The sequence below is a fragment of the Podarcis vaucheri genome (assembly GCF_965113315.1).
Source record: "Podarcis vaucheri genome assembly, chromosome: 5".
Classification (NCBI taxonomy): Eukaryota; Metazoa; Chordata; class Lepidosauria; order Squamata; family Lacertidae; genus Podarcis; species Podarcis vaucheri.
In genome coordinates this window covers 93,575,738-93,586,768 of record NC_138763.1, presented here as the reverse complement: position 1 = coordinate 93,586,768, position 11,031 = coordinate 93,575,738, and positions in this window count along the sequence as shown.

The window sequence follows — 11,031 nt, the reverse complement described above, 5'->3', positions numbered from 1 at the left end:
TCCACAGGCACATACCTCCACATGTGGTGGGAATGCCCCAAAATCCAACTATTCTGGACAACAGCCATACAAGAAATATGTAAAATAACTAAGCATTTATTAGACATCACCCCAGAATTGGCCCTACTAAACATCTTCCAAGACAACAATGCCCATTTACACCACAAAGAACTCATAACCCACCTACTTTCAGCAGCCATTAACATCATAACAAGACACTGGAGAGACCTGTCAGGAGTAAGCATGGACCAATGGTACCAAATAGTATGGGAAACAGCCCTACTAGAAAAATTAACCAATAAACTGAAACTGACACGGGGACAAACAGAAGAAGATGCCTTTACCCTGGTATGGCTCCCCTTTATCACGTACACAGCCCAACAATAATCCACCAACAGCATACAAATCAATATGGCTAACCTGATCCAAAACACCCACCCACCCCACTCACACACGAAAACAAAGATCACCACAGCCAATCACAAACAAACAATCATACCCTAGGTCAATCACAACCTCTCTCACCACCAAAGAAACACAAATGAACAGCACGAGCAATGCTGACACCAAACCCTACATACATTAAGCAAAATAGAAACATCGCCACCCGACCCCACCCCCACCCATCTTCCCCCCCCTCCACCCCTTATTTCCCCCTAATGTCTCAACAAATGAAACTGATTTGCAAAAATGTTACATGGAAAAAATACGAGAGACATTACACAGACTTCTGTAAAACAAGAAAATCTTTAATAATAATAAAAAAACAGTTGGAAATGGATTTATTTTTCCAGGCCTTTCGAACCTGATGGTGCTCACAGGGGGTGGACTTCAGGCAGTGTTGATGTTTCTACAATGGATGCAATATAAAATTTATATTATATTTACCATTAATATTTCAATGTTACGTTGTCAGTGACTTGTGCTCTGATCTGGAGGGCCATTGGGCAATGTTCTGTGGAGGTGTTTAGAGCAGTCTGAACAGTGTTTCTACGGGATCAGCTCCAATCGCTGTGGCCTGAGGAGGTGGACAGGACACTTGCAGGAACCCTCTCAGTCCCAGGACATCCTGATTTGTTCAGTTGGTTGGTTGGGTCCAGGGTGTGGGAGATGCCTCATTGCAGGAGCAAACAATGCCCACCATTTTGAAAGAAGCAGCGGTGTCGTCAGTGGATCCAACCCCAACGGTAGGTTGCCAGGAACAGATAAGTCAAGGAAAGTTCTTTCCAACTTCCTTTTATTCAGTATTCACAGAGAGAGGCTCAGAAATGCATCCTCTTGGAATAATGGCGTTGATCTGAGTCAATCTCCACCTACTTCTCTCCCACTTTCTCATTTGTCAACATCACCTTTATGGTTGCCGCTTAGTGGGAAATTCTAGAACAGGAAGGTGACAAACTGAAATTGCAGAGTTATGACAAGCTTAAGGAGAAGGTGCAAGACTGGCTACATTATTTTCAAATAAGAGAGGTTTATAACTTGGACAAAAAAAATGGTTTCCAGGTGGAAAAATCAAAGTTAGAAACAGAATTGTTAGAACCCAATGTAAAGACACTTTCGAGAATGTATAATTTGCTGTTGAAATGGAATACTGAGGAAGAAACAGTAAAATCGGCAATGATAAAATGGGCACAAGACATAGGCCATAACATTATGTTCGCTGACTGGGAGAAGTTGTGGATCACCGGAATTAAATTCATGGCATGTAATGCCTTAAGAGAGAATATTATGAAAATTATGTATAGGTGGTTCATGACCCCAGTCAAGCTTGCAAAGATATATCATTTGCCCGATAATAAATGTTGGAAGTGTAAAGAAATTGAAGGTACTTTCTTTCACCTTTGGTGGACGTGCCCAAGGATTAAGGCTTTCTGGGAAATGATATATAATGAACTGAAAAGGGTATTTAAATATACCTTCCTGAAGAAACCAGAGGCTTTCCTCCTGGGCATAGTTGACCAATCGGTGTTAAAGAAGGATAGAACTTTCTTTATGTACGCTACAGCAGCAGCAAGAATTCTTATAGCAAAACATTGGAAGACAGAAGATCTACCCACCGTGGAAGACTGGCAGATGCAACTAATTGACTACATGGAGATGGCGGAGATGACTGGCAGAATTCGAGACCAGGGAGAAGAGCAAGTGGAAGAAGATTGGGGGAAATTTAAAATCTATTTGCAGAAACATTGTAAAATTTTTGAATGTTGATGACATTGAAATGAACTGTGGGGGTTCTAGCAACAAGATAAAATTAACAATAGACAAACTAAGGGCTATGAACTTGCTGAACCAACTTTTAAAAGGGATACAAGAACGGGGGATGTGAGGAAGTCAGGAAAATATGTGAATTTAAGATATAAAATTAAGAAAGAGGGAACTTTTGTGTTTTTCCTATATGTGCCTTTTCTTTTTTACTATTAGTTTTTTAATGTATGCATTTTTGTATTTTTGTGTTTAATGTTTGTATTGTTGTATTTTGTAGTATGTATGTTGTGTTTTTATATTTCTCTTGTCCTTGTCTTTGTATTTTTTCCTTTTATATTGTGTATTGTTAAAACTTAATAAAAAACTTTATAAAAAAAAATGGTTGCTGCTTAGGGCCCTCTGTCTCTGAGTCCTTTGCTCTCCTACTTTCAAGGCTTGCTAGGTTCTGGGAGATGGTGGTTCTGGAATGCTTTCCAGCGATAACATGTCAGCCAGCTGTCCCTGCTCTGCCTCCTCCTCCTCCTCCCATTATTTCCCAACTTTCCCCCTCATCTTCCTCTGAGCTGTGACCTCCCTGGTAATTCAGAACTTCTCTGAAAGTTCTTTGCCCAGGTGTCCACCTCCATGGATCCTGAAGTTTCAAACAACCGCTGCCCAGCTGGGAATATCCCTTTCTTGTGCAAGATGGCAGAGAGGGTGGTTAGTTGCGTGTCGAGGCCTCCCAGGACACCCCAAATAAAGACACAGTTCACACAACATTTTTGTTTTGGTTTGTGGCATAATTTTGGCCACAACTGTATTGAATTACAGTATGTGAGTGGTTGCTTAAGCATTGGTTAGCGACTATCTGTTCCCACACAGAGGTAGAAACAGAACTGACAACCGCAAGCCTGTGGAAGTCAGTAAGGCCAAACATTTTTGGGGAGAGAATAGAGCTGGGTGCCAGGCTCTCACCTCTCCCCAAGTACTCCCAGGGGCTCTTGTGTGGCCCTAGCCCCTTGACAGGGGTTCGGACAAGAGCATGGTGAGCCCCTGGATTCCTTTAACGGAATACCCTTGCAGCAGCAGCATTGGAGGGGCAGGCACAGCCAACCACATCCCCTCCACCAACCAAAACTAACCAATGTCGAACCACAACCTTACAAGTTGTGACAATTTGCTTCGCAGTAGGCAAAAACCAAATGGCACCGGCCAATCAGCCAAATCATAAGAATTCCTACTTGGCCCCTGCCCCAAATCAGATGACCCCATGACAGGCATAGCAAGTTCAGCACGAACAAACCCTAAATATAGGGAGGGTGGGTGGGTAATCCGAGGTGCGCAGTGAAAACAGGAAGCTCAACGCTGCTCACAGGGAATAAATGGCACCCCCATCAATCAAGTAATTTTGCAACATTAAAATTTCCCCAGCAACAATTGGAGGTGCCCTATCAAATTTGTGGCCATTCATACTAACCTGCCCAGCAACAGGGGATGTCATGGTTGCCCCCACCGCAACATGTGCTCTCCATGAAGAAGAACGCGCTCTGGCCAACTGCAGACATTCCTAGATGAAGTGGATTATCTAGACTCATTTCAGTCTGGCTTCAGACTTGGGTTTAGTACTGAAACTGCTTGGGTAACTTTGATTGGTGACCTTTATTGGGAGAGAAGAGGACAGGTATCCTATGGGTTCTCCTTGATGTTGCACCAGTGACCAGTACCATTGACCCATACCTAGTGGTCTGTGCTTTGAGATTGGTGGGAAATAATATTTTTATTATTTATATCCCATTTTCCATCCCAAAGGAGTCCAGAGCAGCAATTCAGGGCTGCCTGCTGCACCACCCATACTGATAATACGCAGCAAAAAGTTCCCATCTTTAACGCATTACAGGAGTGCCAACTTGGACTCGCAACCGTTGGTGCCCGGGGCTGTAGGTACCATGCAACTTGCATAGCCCTGGCACCAACATTTGTGGGTGCCTAACTGGGCCATAAAGTAGGCTGATCACCAAAGAATTGATGCTTTTGAATTATGGTGCTGGAGGAGACTCTTGAGAGTCCCATGGACTGCAAGAAGATCAAACCTCTCCATTCTGAAGGAAATCAGCCCTGAGTGCTCACTGGAAGGACAGATCCTGAAGCTGAGACTTCAATACTTTGGCCACCTCATGAGAAGAGAAGACTCCTTGGAAAAGACCCTGATGTTGGGAAAGATGGAGGGCAGAAGGAGAAGGGGACGACAGAGGACGAGATGGTTGGGGCGTGTTCTTGAAGCTACCAGCATGAGTTTGACTAAACTGTGGGAGGCAGTGGAAGACAGGAGTGCCTGGCGTGCTCTGGTCCATGGGGTCACAAAGAGGCGGACACGACTAAACGACTAAACAACAACAACAAACCCCTTCATGGGGAATTTTATAGGTGTTCAGGCACCCAGGGCCCTGGGTGTTGGCACCTATGACCCATTAGAATTGCTAATGGGAAAAGCATTGACCTCATCTTAGCCATCACAAAAAGTCAGGTGTTGAAGCTGCAGATTTATGATACTGAATTATATAGACTTACAGCATCAACAGTGCCAACAACGAAACAGGCGTAATTCAAAAAATATCAGTCAGCTTGCCAAACAATATCTGAACTTTGCAGGGTATAATTTTTAAAAACGGAGCTGGTGAGCTAGTGCCAAATTACAACCCTCAAGGAACCAGCAACACCCACTGGACTTATTGCACAATATATTGAAATTAAGCGTAATTGGAAAAAGATGGGTGTGAGGGTTGCTACAGAAAATCTTAGTGTGTGTAAGGGGGGGAGGGACATATAAGAACCCATTTCCTTTAATAATAATGTTATGATAAGGTTGGTTTTTTTAGGCAAGTGAAACCTTTATTTTCATTCAATGGTCTATTGCTTTTGGGCAGGAATGCCTGGGGCGCTCATCTTATGGGCAAAGGCTGGCTCAGAGTTGTATAATTTCAGCTTTATTACCTCCACTGAATAGGTTCTGGGCAATCCAAAAATAACTTGAAGGACTTGGTCATAAGCATCCACTTTGGGAAATAGTTGTCTTCAGATTTCAGGGAAGGGTGGGAGGGATTTTGCAATCCTGCCTGAAATGGTCTCTCCCCTCCACTCCTTCAAGGGAAGCTCAGGCTGCAGAGGGGGCAAGGGGTGGCAGAGGGGGCAAGGGGTGGCAGACCCGCACCGTGCTGGACTGGTGGGTGGGGGGCAGTTGAGGAGGGAATAATAATAATAATAATAATCTATTATTTATACCCCGCCCATCTGGCGGGGCTTCCCCAGCCACTCTGGACGGCTTCCAACAAATTATTAAAATACAACAGTCTACTAAACATTAAAAGCTTCCCTAAACAGGGCTGCCTTCAGATGTCTTCTAAAAGTCTGGTAGTTGTTGGTCTCTTTGACATCTGGTGGGAGGGCGTTCCACAGGATGGGTGCCACCACCGAGAAGGCCCTCTGCCTGGTTCCCTGTAACTTGGCTTCTCGCAGTGAGGGAACTGCCAGAAGGCCCTCGGAGCTGGACCACAGTGTCCGGGCTGAACGATGGAGGTGGAGACGCTCCTTCAGGTATACTGGACCGAGGCCATTTAGAGCTTGAAAGGTCAGCACCAACACTTTGAATTGTGCTCGGAAACGTACTGGGAAACCTGCAAGAGGGAAGGAAGCAGGACAGAGGACACTTTTGTCCAAAAAACAGGACGATCCCATTTTTTCTAGTATGATAATTTTTTATTAATTTTCATTTACAATAATCCAATAAGAGCCACATTGATACAATACCAAATCATAAAAGAGCCAATTTATTCAATACCAAATTAAACAGTTTTGCTTGGCTCCCCATGCTCTGGTTTCCGGGGGTTGCTATTCTTATTTCGTCCTGCTCCAAAACTCGTAGTTAGTCCAAATGCATCAGTTCTGACATGGATCCTTTGTTTTATTTTAACAGTCACTGATCTGGTGACTTTTATTCGTATTTAAATATTCCATGTCCATTTATTTTGCAAGGGGGTTTTCATCCTGTGGATTTCTGCGTGAAATGTTCGTTTTACATTCATCTTTTCGTTTTTCTGTTGTAATCCGACGTCTTCAAGCTTTACTTTCGCTTTCTCAAGGACTGAAATTCTCACTGCGACACGCACACCATTTGCCATTTTGCTTATCCAAAGCAATTAGAGACACGGCGTTTCACCAGCATCCTGGGCAGATATCCAGCTTCTTTCATCTGTCATCCAACAACTAACAAACGGGTATCCTTCCAAAGTCATAAAAAATAAGTGCTCTTTACTGTTCCATGTACCCCATTTTTCTAGGGATGGGTGGCAACCCTATACAGGACACTGCACCCACAGCTACCCTGCTGTGTGTCATTGTCCCTGGAGGAAACAGTAGTTTTAATATCACCAGGCATTTGAGCTGTCAAGATGTAAACGCTTGCCTCTAAGTAACCCTGGTGGTCCTGGCATATGTTGCACCCCAGTTAAACCAGTGAGTTTCCAGCAGCTTGTTTGTGCCTTCTGTGAAAGAGAGGCAATAAAGAAACAAAACTACCGTATTTTTCGCTCTATAGGATGCACTTCCCCCCCTCCAAAAATTAAGGGGAAATGTGTGTGCGTCCTGTGGAGCGAATGCAGGCTCCTTGGCTTCAGCGATAGCAACGCGAAGCCTCCGAAGCGCAGAGGGAGCGCTCCCTCCATGCTCCGGAGGCTTCGCGTTGCTTTTGCTGAAGCCTGGAGAGCAAGAAGGGTCGGTGCGCACAGACCCCTCTCACTCTCCAGGCTTCGGGGATAGCCGCCTGAAGCCTCCGGAACGCAGCGGGAACTTGCGCTGCACTCCGAAGGCTTCGGGTTCCTTTTGCTGAAGCCGGGAGAGCAAGACTCTCCTGGCTTCAGCAGAGAGGGAGAGCTGCGCAGCGCCCCTTCAGCCAAACGGGAGGAGAAATGGAAGGGGCTCCTTTTCTCCTGCCGCTTCGCTGAAGGGGCGCAGAGAGGGGGAGAATTTTTTTTCTTGTTCTCCCCCTCTAAAACAAGGTGCGTCCTATGGTCAGGTGCGTCCTATAGAGCGAAAAATACGGTAAGTTGTGAATGTGGGTGGGTAGGTAGCCAACAAGGATGATTTGAGAACAGGTCATTAAATTTTTTGTCTTCTTAATAAAACGTTCAGTTTTCTCAAATATTCCCAAAGCTTTGGTTGTCACTAATAAGTATTAGAGAGGGAGCAGAAAGAGAGAGTGAGCAGTTTTCTCCCGTTTTCTACGAGTACGAATGGGCAAGATGCTGTCTTCTGTCACTTTCTTTACCTCTTCTCATTGAGAAGAGCCAATTTAGCAAACATCTTGCTGCCAATTGGGTGGGGGGTGGGAATGCTTCCTTGCATTTTGACACAGCATACTCAAGTGCAATCCTGCACCCATCTCCCCCAAGTAAAGCAATGAGGGAATCTGTGGGATGTGATACATAAGTAGCAGTCAAGTACAACATTCCTTGTTTTCCTAGAGTGGACATGCGGGGGAATGTATGGTCCAGCCAGCTGAAAACTTCCTGTTTCCTCCTGGCTGGGACATACTTCCTTTGCATGTGACTAGAGGTGGGCATGACCTTACCTGTCCAGGTAACGAAAGGGACAAGGCACGCAGCACTCTCTCTCTCTCTCTTTGACTTCCTCCATCGTTGGAGCAACGTTTAGCTAGAAATGCTTTCAGCCAACAGAAGACACTGGGATTATCCCCATATGGGCTAGATCCACATGTATATACTTTGTAACTAAGTCTTCCTTCAGGGATCACACTGTGAACTGATGATGTGAGTAAATTTCTTTTATATACTTTAACCAAGATTGTGGCATGTTTAATCTTTTAAGAGGGATATAAGGGAACTTACCAGGAACCTAATAGTGAGAGGCTTATACGAGCCTGCAACCAGCTATCTACTGTGTGTTTAAAAGGGGAATGTAAAACTCTGCTAAGTAAAGGAACTAGTGCAAGTTAGGAAGGATATTAATAAACAATATATCCTTTCCTGCCTCCCTGAACATTCCCACAGAATCACCAGGGAGCCCCCACAGCTTCTTCAAGTTTGGGGATTTACCGTATTTTTTGCTCTATAAGATGCACCAGACCACAAGGCGCACCTAGTTTTTGGGGGAGGAAAACAAGAAAAAAAATATTCTGAATCTCAGAAGCCAGAACAGCAAGAGGAATTGCTACGCAGTGAAAGCAGCAATCCCTCTTGCTGTTCTGGCTTCTGGGATAGCTGCGCAGCCTGCATTTGCTCCATAAGACGCACACACATTTCCCCTTACTTTTTGGGAGGGGAAAAGTGAGCCTTATAGAGCAAAAAATACAGTATTTTTAAATCCTGCCTACTGGCCTTTGGATGAACAACCAAGAGGGGGCAGGATGGAAGCATTATGATGATGCCATTAAAGTAAGGTTACCAGATTTTTTTCCAATGAATCTGTGGACACTTTCCAGCTTCAATAGATTTTGTACGTGGACTGATTTGTAAATCCAGGGACTGTCCCCGGGAAATGGGGATGTCTGGTAACCTTGCATTAAAGGCCAAACTGCATGCAACAGGCAGTTCCATGGTTCTTCCTCCTGGCAATGTGGGATTGGTTTGGTTTTTTGAACAAAAAGCAGCTGCAGAACACTGGAATCGGGAGCAAAGGGATGAGAAGGGGCCATAGCTGTCAACTTACAGATTTGAAAATAAGGGACCAGCAGCCTCGAAAATTAGGGATCAGCAGCCAAAATAGGGGGTTTTGCTTAGCTTATACAGAAATCCGGCACTGATGGAGCCCTGCTGCTTTTGCTGCGACTGACTGTGTTTTGCAGGGGTTGGACTAGATGATCCTAAGGGTCTACAACTCCCACCAAAGAAGAGTGGCAGACAAAACTGATGAACGGCGTTGAGATGGCAAAGCTTGCAGGCAGAATTAGAAACCAGGAAGAGGACCTCTTTAATAAAGAATGGGGAAAGTTTATAAGGGGGAAAAGGGAGAGACGGAGATGTGGCAGCTCATGTGCGCGCGCGGAGGACCCCAAGCCACTGCTTCCCTCCCAAGCTGGGCAAGCATGAACCCCGGGAAATTTAAGGGACATCATCAATAAGGGACAGCAGCGGGACAGGCATAATTTGTCCCCGTGATTTCAGCTCACCAGTAGGAGGCATTATAGCAGGGCCAGTAATGGACCTGTGCTCCCCGCTCACACAATTGGAAGCACTCATTCATTCATTCGTTCATTCATTTATAAATCAGTTGATCAGTCAAACTCAGTTTAGCCTAGTAGGTTAACATTGCTGTTTTTACTGCATCCATTGACGGCCAGTGTCCTCAGGCACCATGGTAATTCTGGTATATAAGCACAAGGCAACAATTTTAAGGGAAACGAAAGAGGACTTTTCCTCTTCTTGTCTTTAAGCTGTAAACTGGAAATGTCTTACATGCTAACTACTGCCATCTCTGTCATCAGGGAGCATTTATTGACTGTATAAAGGTAAAGGTAAAGGTACCCCTGCCCGTACGGGCCAGTTGTGTCCGACTCTAGGGTTGTGCGCCCATCTCACTTAAGAGGCCGGGGGCCAGCGCTGTCCGGAGACACTTCCGGGTCACATGGCCAGCGTGACGAAGCTGCTCTGGCGATCCAGCACCAGTGCAGCACACGGAACGCCGTTTACCTTCCCGCTATAAAGCGGTACCTATTTATCTACTTGCACTTAGGGATGCTTTTGAACTGCTAGGTGGGCAGGAGCTGGGACCGAAAGACGGGAGCTCACCCTGCCGCGGGGATTCGAACCACCGACCTTCTGATCGGCAAGTCCTAGGCTCTGTGGTTTTACCCACAGCGCCACCCGCGTCCCATTGACTGTATAGGCAATTATTATTATTATTATAATCATCATCATCATCATCAGCAGCAGCATTACTAACATCCATCATCCAAGTTCATGATAAATTGTGGTGCACAGCTCTAGATCATTTTCAGGCATAGCACATGACTTTATTTTGGAAAACACACAGGTCTCTTTGATGGCAGAGAGAGGTTTGGTGAAAGGCTTCAAGAATTCAGTTTTATTGCACGTAGCAGAGTTTATATTTTATTTTCTTCTCATACCCACACTATATAATTGTGGGTTACTTATGCGTGTGGTCCCATTGGCAAAGGTTCCTTTTAATTGCTTCTGTGGCGATACTCTGGGCAGAATCGTCATTGCCACAGTTGCCTTCTCCCAAACAATTTCTGCCTCTCAGGTCAGTCCTTTGGGCTTTTAGAGCTCAGATCTGGCTTGAGGTTTGGAGTTCACTCCTCTGGTGCCGGTTTCCATTGCAGCTATACATTACTTTTAATATATGCATGTCTTCATTTATTTGATATCTCTTCTTGCCAGCCAAAAAGCAAAAGCATACAAGGATGGTTTACGCTACTGAATTTCCCCACATGGTTGGATGTGGGAATGTGTCCCTATGAATTGGTTGATGTGTGAGGTTGTAGCCCTTGCTGTGATCATGGTTGTACCATTCAGCTTAGAAAATGTGGCCGGGGTGCCATCGGTGGGGGGTTGGGCAAGAGCCCTCCTGCATAGCTGTCAACTTACAGATTTGAAAATAAGGGACCAGCAGCCTCAAAAATAAGGGATCAGCAGCCAAAATAAGGGATTTTGCTATTGTAAAGAGTTACAGGTACATACATTGGTAGGATTGACAGATGCTGTCAATCCGGCATGAGGCTGTTGCGGCGCTGCGGCGGTCGCTGAAGCACCACCCTTCTGCATCCCTCCCCATCCCCTCCTCCCTCAGGCCGCCTCCTCAGCTGCCACCACCGCT